The sequence below is a fragment of the Barbus barbus genome (genome assembly GCF_936440315.1).
Source record: "Barbus barbus genome assembly, chromosome: 16".
NCBI lineage: Eukaryota > Metazoa > Chordata > Actinopteri > Cypriniformes > Cyprinidae > Barbus > Barbus barbus.
In genome coordinates, this window is record NC_136744.1 from 23557943 (window position 1) to 23575873 (window position 17931).

At 38.7% G+C, this 17931-nt stretch overlaps 1 pseudogene across 1 annotated transcript in view; it reads right to left on the minus strand.

Moving 5' to 3' along the window:
* Window positions 1-17931, minus strand: part of LOC306882570 (protein eyes shut homolog) — a 219487-nt pseudogene that overhangs the window by 134758 nt on the left and 66798 nt on the right. Inside the window, exon 19 of the transcript in view lies at window positions 673-793. The product of the transcript in view is annotated as a protein eyes shut homolog (transcript). The remainder of the gene's footprint in view (window positions 1-672; window positions 794-17931) is intronic.

The following is a 17931-nucleotide window of genomic DNA, read 5'->3' on the forward strand; positions in this document are numbered from 1 at the left end:
GGATGCAGACCCTGAATTTGGACACAGCCATAGTGGAGTTTGGAGTGTGACTGTTTGAGGTTGTGGACAGGTGTCTTTTATACTAATAACGAGTTCAAACAGGTGCCATTAATACAGGTAACGAGTGGAGGACTGAGGAGCCTCTTAAAGAAGTTACAGGTCTGTGAGAGCCAGAAATCTTGCTTGTTTGTAGGTGACCAAATACTTATTTTACTGAGGAATTTACCAATTAATTAATTAAAAATCCTACAATGTGATTTCCTGGATTCTTTCCCCCCATTCTGTCTCTCATAGTTGAAGTGTACCTATGATGAAAATTACAGGCCTCTCTCATCTTTTTAAGTGGGAGAACTTGCACAATTGGTGGCTGACTAAATACTTTTTTGCCCAACTGTACATTTTGAACGCCTGTTAATTTAACATACTGTCTTAAAAACAGAACAATACACTATGTTTGATGTAAGAAAAGATTGCACATTTTAATTGCATACCTCTGCTAAAAGTGTATTTACATGAACATTTCCATGAACTCAAAAAAAAACGACATAAACTGGATTAACTCATTAATCAATGTAGGTTGTTGGAAAAACTAGTAGACCATGTGACCCATCTCTAGCCTGTCCATTCATCCAGATTTTCTTTGCTCCGTCAAGCTGTGTTTTTGCAACCCACCTGTAAGCGTTGAGGAGTTCTGTACAGGTGGCGTTGTTTTTCAGGGATTTGATGAACATTCATCGATCTCCCACTTACAGAACTCCCCCTCCCAGCCGGGCAGACAGAGGCTGTCGTAACTCTGTAATGCAAATGAAGACAGCAAATGAAAAGATAATAAAGAGCAGTGTAACAATTTCAACTGCCTTGCCTTGACCTAGATAAATACAGTATATTCTGCCACCAATCACTCGACGCACCTGAAAATGTCTTTTCACAGTAAATTAACAACATAACAGATGACAGAATAGCAAAGCTGTGTGCCGTTCGGCCGGGGACTCGAACCCGCAACCTTTCGGTTAGAGAGACTCGTAATCGAAAGGTTGCGGGTTCGAGTCCCCGGCCGGCAGGGATTGTAGGTGGGGGGAGTGAATGTACAGCGCTCTCTCCACCCTCAATACCACGACTGAGGTGCCCTTGAGCAAGGCACCGAACCCCCAACTGCTCCCCGGGCGCTGCAGCATGGCTGCCCACTGCTCCGGGTGTGTGTTCACGGTGTGTGTGTGTGTGTGTATGTGTGTGTGCATTTGTTCACTACTCACTGCTGTGTGTGTGCACTTGGATGGGTTAAACGCAGAGCACCAATTTCGAGTATGGGTCACCATACTTGACAATACGTCACGACTTAAAGCAATAATTCATCCAAAAATTTATATTTTAAAATATTCTCAAGACAACTCGTGATAATTTGTATGAGATGCCGAAATTACAGGGCTTGAATAAAAATACATGATTATATAAATATACACTGTACACTACTGTTCAAAAGTTTGGAGTTAGTATAGTTAAAAAAGGGAAATTAATACTTTTATTGAAACGTATATTTGATCAAATAAATGCTGTTTTTTGAACTTTCTATGAAAACAAATAAATAAAAAATAACAAAATTTGATCCAATTTCCACAAAATTTTTAAGCAGCACAACTGTTTTCAAAAATGTTCTAATATATTCGACTTTAAATATAATAACAGATGACACTTCAAGCAATTTCTTGAAGCATGAAACAAACCAGCAAACAAAGTAAATGTACCTTCCTATTCCTTTCTTAGTCTGAAAAAAAAGCACACACACACACACACACACACACACACACACACAAGGCGTGTAGTTGTGCTTTATATTATAATTTGTACTGAGGACAATCTGTGGGCAGCTTCAACTCTCAATCCACCTACTATTAACTCCAAATGTATTTAGCATGGTTTTCAAAGTCGCTATCTTTACGGAAGAGCAACCATTGCTATGCAAATGTACTCTCTCAACCACCCACCACTGCACATCAGATTTTCAGGCATGTTTTTAAAGGCATGCAAACTATTAATTTTTGCATAAATTACTAAAGAAATCTGCATGAACCATGCATTTCAAAGATAAATATTCAGAATTACACCCCATGCTCTGAAATAAACAGCACTTGAAGTGAATGAATGTGTACTCTCTATTTAGTGCTCGAATAGAAGCTATGATGTAAATGCATTTTCTTCTTTTTCACATCAGATGTGCTGTACTTTCTGTCTTTGTGAGTTTACTACGACTCTCCTCTCCACTTTGTCATTAAAGTTTTCATTATGAAAATTAATCACTGTGGGTGGTTTGCTGTCTGTTATTTTGCATGGCAAAGGTTTATTCCATCTCATCGCATATAATGGAAATGAGCACAGGTTTGCACAGTCAAGGCATGGCTAGAGTTCTTCATCATGGCTGCCCTGAGGGTTGATCCTGGAGTGCATGCTAATCTGTGCTTCATCCAGACGCAGACACAGTGTTAAGCTCTGCCTAATGTAATATGAGCACCGCAGGCCTTATTCATAAGACAGAAGAAGCTATGCAGACATGGTGTGATAGATCAGATGCCTCGAGAAGACTTCTGTTTTTCACCCCTGGCTAAGGATAGTATAATCTTATTTAGGCTGCTAAATCATCAGGATCGTAGCTCTCCCAAGAAACCCAGGCTAGTGCGGGGTATTTTTATTTTAACAGAAGTAAATAAATAACTACATAAACACTGCCAGGAAGTAAACCGCAATCTGTGAGAGGGATTTCGAAAGCTTGCTCCTCTCTCTACATGAAGTTGCACAAGATAACTTCTTTTTGGAATAAGATAATTGTGATAGAATGAGTTAGAAACATCTCTCATATGCAAGATGAATTTCTGCATAATAATGCAGCAAATTGCTCCTTGGAAATACTACAATGAAAAATAATTTAGATATTATATATAAATAATGTAATGATTTTAAATAATTATGAAAAGCAAATGCTATTCATAAAATGATGAATATTTTGTATTAGTACTGTAATACCACATGCTACAGTACAGGAAAATGGCATGCTCAAAATTATGGCAGAATAAATGCAATATTATTAATTAAATACTTAATGTGTACAATTGAGTAAGTATCAGTCAAATGGGCTGTCAAATTTAATCACTAAACAAGAGTAACTGCAAACAGATCACATGGAAAAAAAAGTTCATTGGAATTCAAAGAACCATGTGCATATACATATTTCAAAATAACAATTAATAACTGTATCAATAAGTAATATGATTTCTGAAGTAGTCACCTAATTAACTTTAAGAAATAGCTTTATATTATACGTGCTTAAACTTATCTTAAACTATTACTGAACTGAAAGGCAAAAGGTAGAGCCATGTTAATTTTTCATGCCCCAATGCATGCTGGGAATAGAGAGCGAATAGAACTGAACTACAAAATGAGCAAGGCAGCACATTTATATTTCAGATTATGAAACAACTACATATAAAATAGCCTTATGCATAATTAAAAATTCCTCAATTCAGTCACATTTTATCTGCTATCGTAAAATGTATAATATTTAGTAAATTATATACATTAGTACAAACTGATACTCACAATCAACAATAAATAAATATAAAGTAAAACAGATTTGTACCAACAGCTACCAAAAACATTGTGCATTTCAAGTCAAGTCAAGTCAAGTCAAGTCAAGTCAAGTCAAGTCACCTTTATTTATATAGCGCTTTTAACAATACAAATTGTGTCAAAGCAACTGCACAATATCAAAATAGGGAAATAGTGTATCAATAATATAAAATGACAAGATTAAACACTCAATTTTCAGTTAAAGGCATTTCATTATTGAATTCAGTGATGGCATCATCCAGCTCAGTTCAGTTCTAATAGCCTCTGTGCAAGTCGACGATATCGTTGGAAATGAAGTGTCCCCAAATAAGCAAGCCAGAGGCGACAGCGGCAAGGAACCAAAACTCCATCGGTAACAGAATGGAGAAAAAAACCTTGGGAGAAACCAGGCTCAGTTGGGGGGCCAGTTCTCCTCTGGCCAGACGAACCAGCAGTTCAATTCCAACTGCTGCAAAGTCAGATTGTAAGGGCTCAACTGGTTCCAGTGGTCTTTTCCTAATGGCTGTCTAGGTGACAGGGTCCTCACTGGGGATCTGTCTCTGGGGCTCATCTAGGTGTCCTGGTCTCCGCTGATGTTCAGGGCTGTAGAGGTCGTCTCTAGGTGCTGATCCACCATCTGATCTGGATACAGACTGGATCTGGTGACTGCAATGAGCTCAGAATAAGAAAGACACTGACTAATATTAGCGTAGATGTCAATCTTCTTACGATGTAACACGTACATTGTGTGTTATGGGAAGTGTTCCTGGATCCGGTTGACCTAATTAATGCAGCCTAACAATCCTTTAACAGATTTGAATATTAGAAGCGTCTTAGTGTGTTATGTGTACGCCAGGTTAAAGAGATGGGTCTTTAATCTAGATTTAAACTAACAGAGTGTGTCTGCCTCCTGAACAGTGTTAGGTAGATTGTTCCAGAGTTTGGGCGCTAAATAGAAAAAGGATCTGCCGCCTGCAGTTGATTTTGATATTCTAGGTATTATCAAATGGCCAGAGTTTGAGGTCATAAACGCATGAATTAACATTTCTGCATTTAACATTGAGAGCATAGGTCTCAGTTTAGATATATTTTTAAGATTAAAAAATGCAGTTTTACAAATGCTAGAAACGTGGCTGTCAAAGGAGAGATTGCTATCAAATAGCACACCTAGGTTTCTGACTGATGACGAAAGCCATCAAGTGTTAGACAGTGTTCTAGGTTACTACTTGTGGGGGTTTTAGGTCCGATAATTAACACCTCTGTTTTTACTCGTCATCCAGTTTTTTTATATTGACTATGCATTCCATAAGTTTCTCAATTTGGTGTGTTTCACCAGGCCGTGAAGAACTATGAGCTGAGTATCATCAGCATAACAGTGAAAGCTAACCCCGTGTTTCTCGATGATATTTCCCAAGGGTATCATGTAAAGCGTGAAAAGTAACGGCCCTAGTACTGAGCCTTGAAGTACACCATACTGCACTTGTGGTCGATATGATACCTCTTCATTCACCGCTACGAATTGATGGCGGTCAGATAAGTACGATTTGAACCATGCTAATGCACTTCCACTAATGCCAACAAAGTTTTCCAGTTTATTAAAAATAATGTGATCGATAGTGTCGAACGCAGCGCTAAGATCCAGTAGCACTAATAGAGAGATACAACCACGATCAGATGATAAGAGCAGGTCATTTGTCACGCTAATGAGAGCAGTCTCAGTACTATGATGGTCTAAATCCTGACTGGAAATCCTCACAGATATCATTTTTTTCTAAGAAGGAATATAATTGTGAGGATACAACCTTTTCTAGTATCTTTGACAAAAAAAGGGAGACTCGAGATCGGCCTGTAATTAACTAGATCTTGTGTTTTTTTAATGAGAGGCTAAATAACAGCCAATTTAAAGTTTTTGGGGACATATCCTAATGACAATGATGAATTAATAATAGCCAAAAGAGGATCTATGACTTCTGGAAGCACCTCTTTTAGTAGTTTAGATGGAATAGGGGTCTAACATACATGTTGTTGGTTTAGCTGATTTAACAAGTTTCTTCCTCTCCTGTAGTAGAGAATGACTCGGGGAGTTCCTCAGGGGATCTATAGTAATAGATAATGTAGCTGACGGCTGCATGGTTACAATTTGATCTCTAATAGTATCGATTTTGGAAGTAAAATAGTTCATAAAGTCATTACTGCTGTGCTGTTGGGAAATGCCAACACCTGTTGATGCTTTATTTTTTGTTAATTTTGCCACTGTATTGAATAAATACCTGAGGTTATGTTTGTTTTCTTCTAAAAGAGAAGAAAAGTAATCAGATCTAGCAGTTTTAAAGCTTTTCTGTAGGATAGGGTACTTTCCCGCCAAGCAATACGAAATACCTCTAATTTAGTTTTCCTCCAGCTGCGCTCCATTTTCCGGGCTGCTCTCTTTAGGGCGCGAGTGTGCTCATTGTACCACGGTGTTGGATTCTTTTCCTTAAACTTCCTTAAGCATAAAGGAGCAACCGTATCTAAAGTGCTAGAAAAGAGAGAGTGCATAGTTTCTGTTACATCAACAAGTATTTCTGCGCTGTTGGATATGCTGAGGAATTGAGATAAATCAGGAAGATTACTTGCAAAGCAGTCTTTTGTGGTAGAAGTGATGGTTCTACCATATTTGTAAGAAGGAGTTGAATTTACAGTGTTAGCTATATGGAGTTTACACAAGACTAGATAATGATCTGATATATCATCGCTTTGCTGCAGAATTTCAACACCATTAACATCAATTCTATGTGACAGTATTAAATCTAGAGTATGATTTCGACAATGAGTAGTTCCTGACACGTGTTGTCTAACCCCGATAGAGTTCAGAATGTCTATGACTGCTGATCCTAATGCATCTTTTCAACAGGTCAGGTCTGCCCCAAAAACTCATCCAATTGTCTATAAAACCTATGTTATTCTGCGGGCACCACTTAGACATCCAACCATTGAGTGACGACAGTCTGCTATGAATCTCATCACCCCGATAAGCAGGGAGCAGACCAGAGCATATTACAGTGTCTGACATCGTACAAGTTCACACACCTTTTTAAAATTTTTTTTTAGTGATCTCTGACTGGCGAACATCATTAGTGCCGACGTGTATAACAATCTTACTGAATTTGTGTTTAGCATTAGCCAGCACTTTTAAATTTGCCAAGATGTCAGGCGCTCTGGCTCCCAATAAACAATGGACTATGGTGGCTGGTGTCTCTATTTTCATGTTCCGTACAATAGAATCGCCAATAACTAGAGCACTTTCATCAGGTTTCCCAGTGGGTGCATCACTGAGTGGGGAGAACCTGTTTGATGAAGAGCGGTGTTTTGACCCGCGACTAGGCCGCCTCACAGTCACCCAGTTGCCCTGCTGCATTGGCTCTAATACCGGAACCGAACAATGTACAGGACTCCCTGAGCTAGTCACATCCAAAGCAGTATCTACAGCCCTCACAATCTTACTGTTCTCGACTAAAGTTTGGATGCGTGTCTCTAGTTCTAAAATCTTCTCTGTCAGCCTAACTATTTCCCTGCATTTATCACATGATAATCCCTCGCTGCTGACAGAGATAGATAAACTGTACATATGGCAAACAGTGCAAATAACATTAACAGGAGAAGAAGCCATTTCTCACCATGATTGATGAATGATACCGACTTACCACTTACCACTGTTGTTTGATGAACTCGTGAAAAACGGAGCGAGAGAGAAATTAAACGGAGAGAGAAAAAAAGAAAACAGTAATAGACACGAGTAGAAACACGAATGACAAGCTAACCGGCTAACAAATGCTAAGATGCTGCACACACGCTGTACTCGCGGTTTTAGATTAAAAGCGAACGATCAAATTAGTCAGATTAGTTTGATAGATAATATCAGAAATATGGTGGGAATTAAGTTATATTTTACCACTTAAACAACAAAGAGTGAAAGTAAGAGAGATTCAACAGAAAAGTGAAGCTACACGGAGCTACAATCGCAAACTTCTCAGCAGCATGGCCATACAGGAAGTGAGAGAAGAGAGCAGGAAGTGAGAGCAGGGCAGTGTCACAGTGACACTTGTATTTGATACAAGCAAATACATCTTAATTGAGATGAAATGTCTATGACGTGTGAAAAATGTAGGAGGAAATTGAATTGCCAATTTTCTAGGGTTACGGAAGATGCTATATCACTGATTTCGATGAGCAGAGCATGGATTGTGGTGTAAAAATGGAGTGATTTGTTATGTCTTAAGAGAACACAGAGGACATTGGGCCATTACGCACACTTCACAACACCATTATGCTCAAGGGGAATGCTGCAACAGCCTCTTCAACAAAGACAAGTTCAGAAAAAAGGTGCTATGGGGATATAAAACAGAGTGCTGTGTTGAGGTTGTTTAACACTTCTGAGATGGGAAGTGAAAAGAAGAATGATGTAATGGCTTAACGTCTTGTTCCTATAGCTTTACTGATGCCATGATCGTGGATTTGATTCCAAGGGAACATGCGTTCTGATGAAATGTAAAATGATTTGGATAAAAGTGTCTGACAAATTAATAAATGGGATATAATCCCAAACTCTTTGTAAATCCTTGTTAAAGGGGTCATATACTATACCAGGAGGAATCAAATTGTCATTGATCTTCTGAGAAAGTAGTTCATTACACCATGAACGCTATTAATGAAGCATAAAGCAGATTAAAAACGATTTAACACAACAGCAAACCTGTCACTCGCTAATTAATGCAGCACAGATTTGTATCATCAAATGCAAAATCTTTATATGGGGATTTTACAGGCAGCAAAATGAGGTTGAAAATTGTCATAAACTAAATTATGGAAATTTATGCTGAACAGTAAAATAATAAAATAAATTAAAGGAATAGTTGAATTTTTTATTTTTTTTTTCCAAAAATGAGAAGTCTGTCATTAATGACCCTCATGCTGTTCCAAACCCGTAAGACCTTTGTTCATATTCTGAGCACAAATTAAGATATTTTTGATTAAATCCAAGAGCTTTCTGACCCTCCAAAGACAGCAACACATCCACCACATTCAGGGAAACAAAAATAACGACTTTATTCAGATTCAAAATCAGATTCATATACAGTCATGGCCAAAAATATCAGCACCCTTGCAATTCTGTCAGAAAATTATTCCAATTGCAAATGTTTTGGTATTCACGTGCTTATTGTTTTTGTTTGCACTGCAACAACACAAAAAAAGAGAAGAAAAGTCAAACTTGATAAAATGTCACACAGAACTTAATTAAAAATGGACTGGACAAAATTATTGGCACCTTGTCAAAATTATAAGAAATAATTGCTTTTCAAGCATGTGATGCTTCTGTAATTAGTATTTAGACACACCTGTGGCAAGTAACAGGTGTGGGCAATATAGTAATCACACTTGCAACCAGTTAAAATGGAGAAAAGTTGACTCAACCTTTGTGTTGTGTGTCACACTGAGCATGGAGAAAAGAAAGAAGTGTAAAGAGTTGTCTGTGGATTTGAGAGAAGAAATTGTGGAAAAATATGGACAATCTCAAGGCTACAAGTCCATCTCCAGAGATCTTAATGTTCCCGTGGCCACTGTGTGCAATATCATCAAGAGGTTTACAGCCCATGGCACTGTAGCTAACCTCCCTGGATGTGGACGGAAGAAGGAAATTTATGAAAAATTACAACGAAGGATTGTTCGAATGGTGGATAAAGAACCCCGATTAACTTCCAAACAAATTCAAGCTGATCTGCAGACACAGCGTACAACAGTGTAAGCTCGCACTATCCGTCGCCATCTGAATGAAAAGGGACGCTATGGTAGGAGACCCAGGAGGACACCACTGCTGACACAAAGGCATAAAAAAAGCAAGACTGGAGTTTGCGAAAACTTATGTGACAAAACCACAATCCTTCTGGGAGAACTTACTGTGGACAGATGAGACAAAAGTAGAGCTTTTTGGTAAAGGACATCATGGCACTGTTTACAGTAAAAGAAATGAGGCCTTCAAAGAAAAGAACACAGTCCCTACAGTCAAACATGGTGGCGGTTCAAAGATGTTTTGGGGTTGCTTTGCTGCTTCTGGCACTGGATGCCTTGAATGTGTGAACTGTATCATGAAATCTGAGGATTACCAAAGAATTTTGGGGCGCAATGTAGTGGCCAGTGTCAGAAAGCTGAGTCTCCACCAGAGGTCATGGGTCTTCAGCAGGACAATGACCCGAAACACGCTTCAAAAAGCACTCAGAAATTGTTACAAACAAAGCGCTGGAGAGTTCTGAAATGGCCAGCAATGAGTCCAGATCTGAATCCCATAGAACACCTGTGGAGAAATCTCAAAACAGCAGTTGGGAGAAGGCATCTTTCAAATCTGAATGACCTGGAGCAGTTTGCAAAAGAAGAGTGGTCCAAAATTACAGTAGAGAGGTGTAAGAAACTCATTAATGGTTACAGGAAGCGATTGATTTCAGTAATTTTTTTCAAAGGGGGTGCTACCAAATATTAAGTTAAGGGTGCCAATAATTTTGTCCAGTGCATTTTTCGGGTTTTGTGTGGAACTGTATCAGATTTGACTTTTCTTCTCTGTTTTTTTGTGTTGTTCCAATGCAAAAAAAATAAATAAATAAACATGTGAGTACAAAAACATTTGCAACTGCAACAATTTTCTGAGAGAAGGGTTGCATATTCTGGCAGAATTGCAAGGGTGTCGATATTTTGTGGCCATGACTGTAGACTATTTTATCGATGACCTTACTACCTTTCTGGGCCTTCAGTTCCATTGTTGTCTATGTAGAGTGAGAAAGTTCTTGGATTTCATAAAAAATATAATAATTTGGGTTCTGAAGATGAACAAAGGTCTTATATTTTTGGGTGAACTATCCCTTTAAGATTGTATATATACTGTAAGTTTGGGGTTTGTAAGATTTCATAATGTTTCAGATTTTTTTAAGACATCTCTAGAGCTCACCAAGTCTGCATTTTTATTTTTTATTTCAAGAATGCAGTAAAAACCATCTATTCATCCATCTATCCATCCATCCATCCTTCAAATCCACCTCTCTCTAAAATACAAAGAAATGCATAAAAATAAATCAATAAACAAAAAAACAATATATGAAAATATTGTGATCCCCCTTCCCTGTGCAATTGCATAAGAAAAAAGAAAGTCAGACATGAAAAGAAAAGAAATTAAAAGAATGAAAAGAAAGGAGCAATATTTGCTCCTCTATAGAGTAAACACGTAGAAAACAGTTACGTTGCAAAACTACATTGAAAATGTCCCCACATCACCACTTCTCTCCACGTGCCTCTAAATTCAATCAATTTAACGAATTCACAAATATTCAAAGCAAGATTTGCATCAGATCGCTCGACCTAGCTCTTTTGCCTATCATGTTTGTCCTTCCAGAGACCCACATATTGGGCAGGTGGAGACTCCTGTTGGCAAACCAGCGTGACAGAATTCACATTTTCACACATAGAGAAAGGTCAATCTAATTTACTGACTGTATGGAAGTAATGCACTCCCATGTGACTTTCCACGGCTGGCCCTCTCTCCCCATCCCACGTCCTTTGTTATATAACCAGCACGTGGAAACATAGAATTTAAGAGCTCAATGGTAGCTAAACCATTTCCCAATCAGTGATTTCATACTTGTGACAGTAGAGCAATCTCTTAAAGCGCTCATGCGATGAGCATATAGAAGCTATTAACACACTGATGCTATTCTAAAAGTTTATTGCAAGCCATAAACATGAAAATTAGCTCCATATTTCTTTTAAATCGCTTCTTTTACATTTGTAAGCAAGATCAAATATTTATCTCAAATTTGAGTGTGCCATAGCTTTCAATAGACTTACCTCATATGTCCTGCATGAACTTAATGATAGCAAGAAGAAAATTGCATGTTGTTGACACCTTAACACAAAAAGCTAGTCTATCAGAGGCGCTTTTCTTGATCTGTCAATGGCAAAGTCATTGAATCATCTTTTGTCAAGGTTACTCTTTAAGCATCTCCGAGATGATCTCATTCCCTGATGCAAAATAGCTACTCAAATCATTAATTAACCCAGCATGCAAGAGGGCTAATATCCCCACCTGCATCTCTGTCCACAGGACAGCAGCCTACAAACCGCCCACCTCTAGGTTTCGAGGGATGCCGCGAATAGCCCAATTGCATTCTCCATTCAGAAACAGGGGCCTAGGGTTGCATTATTCATCATGAATAAATGATAAACTATTTTTGCCCTCCTGTTCTGTTCTGAGAGCTACTGGAATAAGAATAGAGGAAAAGAAGAGAAAGTCTGTGAGATAAATAAGAAGAGAAAGGGCTGGGGAGGGGCGGAAGAGTGTGAAATGAGAGCACAGAGGCTGGTATCTTTCTTTTTGGCTGTATTAGAGTGGGTTTGCTGAAAGGGAAGGAAAAGCCGATTTGGGATGAGAGCCAAACAACTGCATGCCACACAGGCTTCTGAGCCACTGATTGCTCTTATTGGCCCTCTCTTTGTTCTCAGAGATTGTGAGGTAACACAAGCTTAATCTACAGAACAAAACTGCAACTCAGAGATTAAAGACTCTGGATTTTTTGTCCAAATTCATATGATTGTGTCTGTAATAGAAGAAGTATACTAATAATGTTGCATACTGTTATATGTTAGAATTTTTAAAAGACAACTTGAAATGACATTTACAACATACTCATCTTGAGTAATGTGGCGTATTACCAAGTGAAATACTGATTTGACTGGATTGTGAAAATATGGAAGATTTGGTTTAGACATTATTGCATAATACTGTTTTTTTTTACTTTGGTTACGTCAGTAAAAAATAAAAATTACATGTGGAAATGGAAGATTCCCCCCTTATATCATGCACTGATGAACTGTTCAATATAAGACTAGGGACACTAATTTAAAAAAAAAAAAAAAAAATACTAGAAGGCAGAAAAATAATAGTGAGTTTTTAGGTAAGCTTACGTTTCATAAAGCTTTGGTTCCTAAGTGTTATAATTGTCATGAATCAATTCAATGCATGAGAATCAACAGCTACTGTATATGGTTAAATCGAAGGCAACAGTGACCATTGGTTGCGGAATAATTTTTCCCATTCATTATTCCCTTTTTGAAAATTGGACAAAAGGACAACTGGGTATTTAAAGGGAGAGTTCACCCAAAAATGAAAATTCTGCCATTTATTACTCACCCTCAGGTCATTCAAAACCCATAAGACCTTCAGGACCCACTTTATATTAGGTGGCCTTAACTACTATGTACTTACATTTAAATTAATCATTTGATACAGTGCACTTATTGTGTACATACATTTTATTACATTGTACTTCTATTTTTAAACATATCTATATGTAATTACATCTGTATTTAATTTCTGTAATTACATTTATAATTACACTGTTGACCCATCCCTTACACCTTAACCCCCCCTTAAACCTACCCATACCACCAAACCTTTCCCTAACCTTACCCGTATCCCACCTCAATAGCAGCAATAGTGTTTTGCAATACAATATGAACACAATAAGAACATTGTACTTATTTATTGATGTAAGTACATAGTAGTTAAGGCCACCTAATATAAAGTGGGAACGACCTTCATTCTGTCAGTCCTGTGTAGTGTGTGTCATGTGTTCCCGCCTCATGTGTCCTTATTTGGTTTGTTTCCTGTCCTGGTTAAGTGTGATTATTAGTTAATTCTGTCCAGCTGTGTTTGTCTAATTATTTGTCATTATCCTGTGTATATTAGTTTAGTGTTTGTCATTATCCTGTGTATATCTGTTCAGTTAGTTTTTGTCTGGTCTACTCGTTACTCCCGGTGTTTCTGTGTGTCAGCCTGGCCTTGTCTTGCCCTGCCTTGTCTATATTAAAGACTGTTATTTTGAGTTACTTCCTCATCTCGTGTTCCTCGTTCCTCTCCGTTGTGTGCATCGTGACACATTCATCTTGAGAACACATGTTGTGAATTCTTCCCCTTTAAGTTTTAAACTTGCGATCTGTGTGATGTTTCAGTAATGACTTGCGTAAATAACGTAGTGCAGTGTTCACAGCATGTATAGTCTTAGCGTAACTGCCTATTCACTAAGTTACTTCAGCGCAGCAGTCACATCGTGTGCTCTCACTCAGGTGCGGCATTTATGTGCAAGAGAAAGTGCATGACAAAAAAATACCTCAAATACACCAACATGTGTATAGGGTCAAATCTTGTACAATAAACAGTCAAACTCAATATGATGACTCCTACTCCCTGACAAGAGTTCTGCAGCGGTCAATAACTATTAACCAGCATTCAGTGGGGCAATCCCCAACAACACAAATTGAGATATTTTTGATAAAATCCGAGAGCTTTCTGACCCTGCATAGACAGCAACGGAACTACCACGTTCAAGGCGCAGAAAGGTAGTAAGGACATTGTTAGAATAGTCCATGTGACATCAGTGGTTCAACTATAATTTTATGAGGCTACGAAAATACTTTTTACGTTGTATTTTGTATTTTCATAAAGCTCTTGGATTTTATAAAAAATACCTTTATTTGTGTCCCAAATATAAATGAAGGTTTTATGGGTTTGGAACGACATGAGTGTGAGTAATTAATGACAAAATTTTCATTTTTGGGTGAACTATCCCTTTAACAGCTTTAATGAGGGAAATAATTACACCTTCAACAAAATCATATCATCAACCTTGTGCAGTAGCTCACAGTTAGTCTGTCTTTAAATGTATACACAGTGCCTTGTGAAAGTATTCATACCCCTTAATGTTTTTTTCACGTTGCTGCCTTGTTAAACTTTAAATCCGGGGGGGATTACACTCTACACTCCATACACCATATTGACAAAGCAAAAACATAATTGTCACAACTTCGTAAATTTATTAAAAATAAAAAACTCAAATAAGTACATTGCACAAGTATTCATAACCTTAACTAAATATTTAGCTGAACTATCTTTACAGCCTCAAGTCTTTTTTTGATGCGACAAGCTTTGCACATCAACATTTGGCCATTTGTCTCCTTACCTCTTCACCTCTCAAGCTCTTTCAGGTTGTATAGGGGCAGACGCACATTTTCAGGTTTCTTCAGAAATATTTGATTGGGTTCAAGTCCAGGCTGTGGCTGGGCCACTCAAAGACATTCAGTTGTCTATAAGCCACTCTTGATGTGTGCCTAGGGTCATTGTCCTGTTGGAAGGTAAACCTTCTGCCCGTCTGAAGTTCTGAATGCTCAGGACTGGGGTTTCATTAAGGAATATATGGAATCTCAATATTTTGGTGCATTGAGCTTTTCTTCTATTCTGATGAGTCCCTCAGTCCCTGCTGCTGAAAAACAGCCCCATAGTCAGGATGGGACGATACACCAACCTCGCGATTCAATACTATCACGATACTTCTACAAGTATTGCGATCCGATATTGCTATGTGTTGCTAAAAAGGTGAATGATACACTTAATAAACAGACTGTCACAATCAAAAAAACCCAAAAAAAACACATCTTACACCTCGGGTGTGCATTATTTTTCTAATATTTCATCGGACCACCTCAAGACACTGATCAGATTATATATTTCAAGGCATTTGTCTGGTTTTTCTATTTAAATAGCTATTGTGAGTAGGATTATTTCTTCCGCATCTCTTCCAACGCCTCCCTTGCTAATTCCAAAACGTAATTTTAAACTGTAACGGAGGCTTGAGCCGTTGACAGCAGACTAATGCAGTTAATACAGTAAATAACTAAGTTATGAGAGGAGAGAGAGAGAGAGAGATTACCTCTGTGAGTCTGTGCGTCTCTCAAAAGTGTTCGACAGCAATGTCTCTAACGTTAGTTATAGTGAAACTTGAAGATAGCTTTCTTCACGAACATCGTCGTTGTTGTTACCTCGCCTGTGAGAAGTCATGTACTTTTTTCATGTACTTTTTTAAGTTGTTAAACTGTGTTACTGATAAAATCGTCAGAGTAGTGCGAACAACATTAGTGCGTCTGTTAACGTGTGTGCAAACTGTCTTTGAGGGAGAGAGAGCGGGAGAGTGCTTTCCGTACATAATAAAACGTAATTTTGTGGCAAAAACATGAATATAATCGTTTGTATCCTTATGTTTACTATATTTATTTGTTTGGCCAGTGTCATTGTGGGTTTTGGAATTTTTCTTGCATTTTTAGGCTGTAAGGACCTTTGAAATAACGCAAATCATTTGGTGAAGTGAAATGCAATGCAGTGCCTGGAACTACGTTCGCCGTGCTTTTCTCTGACAATACTTGCACACCTTAGAAAGTTCGTAAGCCAATCAGATTCAAGCATTCAACAGCCCCGTAGTATAATTGTCAAATGTTCAACAAAATGAGCAGAAAAAATACTTTCTGAAATAAACTAAAGTGCTATGTTACTTTGCATTCAATTTTAGTCATGTTTAGTAATGTTTTCCCAGCAGTTCATGTAAAACGTGAAGGTGCAGAAAGATTTCTGGAAGAGGTTTGATCCTTTGCCTCCGTCTGACCCTGTGTTCCATTCGAAAGGGCTCATACCTATGTCCTAATCCCTTCCGGAGTGAGAGCTTCAAAGGGTTGAAGGGTTTAGGGGACCAAACAACTGTTTCTTGAAGTGCCCTTCTGCGTCATCATCACGCCCACATGGAGGCACCGTCATCATGCAAAGATTCTGCGCAAAGGATCATGGGGTCCCGAAGTGTCCATCAGTTGTACCCTTCGAAATCTTTCATTCCGAAGGGCCCTTTGAAGTGGCTAGTTTTGAGCACTTCGGTTTGGAACGACCCTTCAATATGGCGGCCATGATTGTTTTAACTGTGAAGTGCCCTTCGGAGGGCGATATATCCCGTTTGGAACGCACCGATGGTTTTGCTTTCTTGCGCCGGCTTTAAACGTATATGACGTCATCTAATGCAGCGGCACTGCGCCCGCAGACCGATCGTTGTATGACATCAAAGCACCGCAAGAGCTACAGAGAACAGATGCCCCGCATGCTTTCGAATTGCTTTCGCAGTACTTTGATGTCATACGCTGATCGTGCTGCTCCAACACACCACATTTTGCCCTCTGTTGGAATTACAAAGCGCTAACTTCTCCCCACCACCTCTTAGGAAAAATAAAATAATGAAATAAAAATAGATTCTGAGGTAAACCTATCGATTTTTAAATCGTTTTAAAAAGAATCGCGATAGTTAGGTGAATCGATTTTTTCTCCCACCCCTACCTCATAGCATGAGGCTGCTACCAGCACACTTTACTTTTGGGATGGTACTCTGCAGGAGATGAGAAGAGCTGGTTCCCTTCAAACATGATGCTTAGAATTGAGGTTCATCAGACCAGAGAATCTTGTTTCTCAGAGTCTGAGGGCCCTTTAGGTGCTTTTTTTGTAAATTCCAAGTGTGTTTTCTTTTGTCTTCACTGAGGAGAGGATTGAGTTTGGCCACACCGCCATAAAGCCCAGATCGGTGGAGTGTTGCAGTGATGTTTGTCCTTCTGTGGATTTCTCCTACAGTGGGTACGGAAAGTATTCAGACCCCCTTAATTTTTTCACTCTTTGTTATATTGCAGCAATTTGCTAAAATCATTTAAGTTTTTTTTTTTTCCTCAATGTACACATAGCACCCCATATTGACAGAAAAACACAGAATTGTTGACATTTTTGCAGATTTATTAAAAAAGAAAAACTGAAATATCACATGGTCCTAAGTATTCAGACCCTTTGCTGTGACACTCATATATTTAACTCAGGTGCTGTCCATTTCTTCGGATCATCCTTGAGATGGTTCTACACCTTCATTTGAGTCCAGCTGTGTTTGATTATACTGACTGGACTTAATTAGGAAAGCCACACACCTGTCTATATAAGACCTTACAGCTCACAGTGCATGTCAGAGCAAATGAGAATCATGAGGTCACAGGAACTGCCTGAAGAGCTCAGAGACAGAATTGTGGCAAGGCACAGATCTGGCCAAGGTTACAAAAAAATTTCTGCTGCACTTAAGGTTCCTAAGAGCACAGTGGCCTCCATAATCCTTAAATGGATGACGTTTGGGACGACCAGAACCCTTCTTAGAGCTGGCCGTCCGGCCAAACTGAGCTATCGGGGGAGAAGAGCCTTGGTGAGAGAGGTAAAGAAGAACCCAAAGATCACTGTGGCTGACCTCCAGAGATGCAGTCGGGAGATGGGAGAAAGTTGCAGAAAGTCAACCATCATTGCAGCCCTCTACCAGTTATGGCAGAGTGGCCTGACGGAAGCCTCTCCTCAGTGCAAGACACATGAAAGCCCGCATGGAGTTTGCTAAAAAACACCTGAAGATTCTCTGGTTTGATGAGACC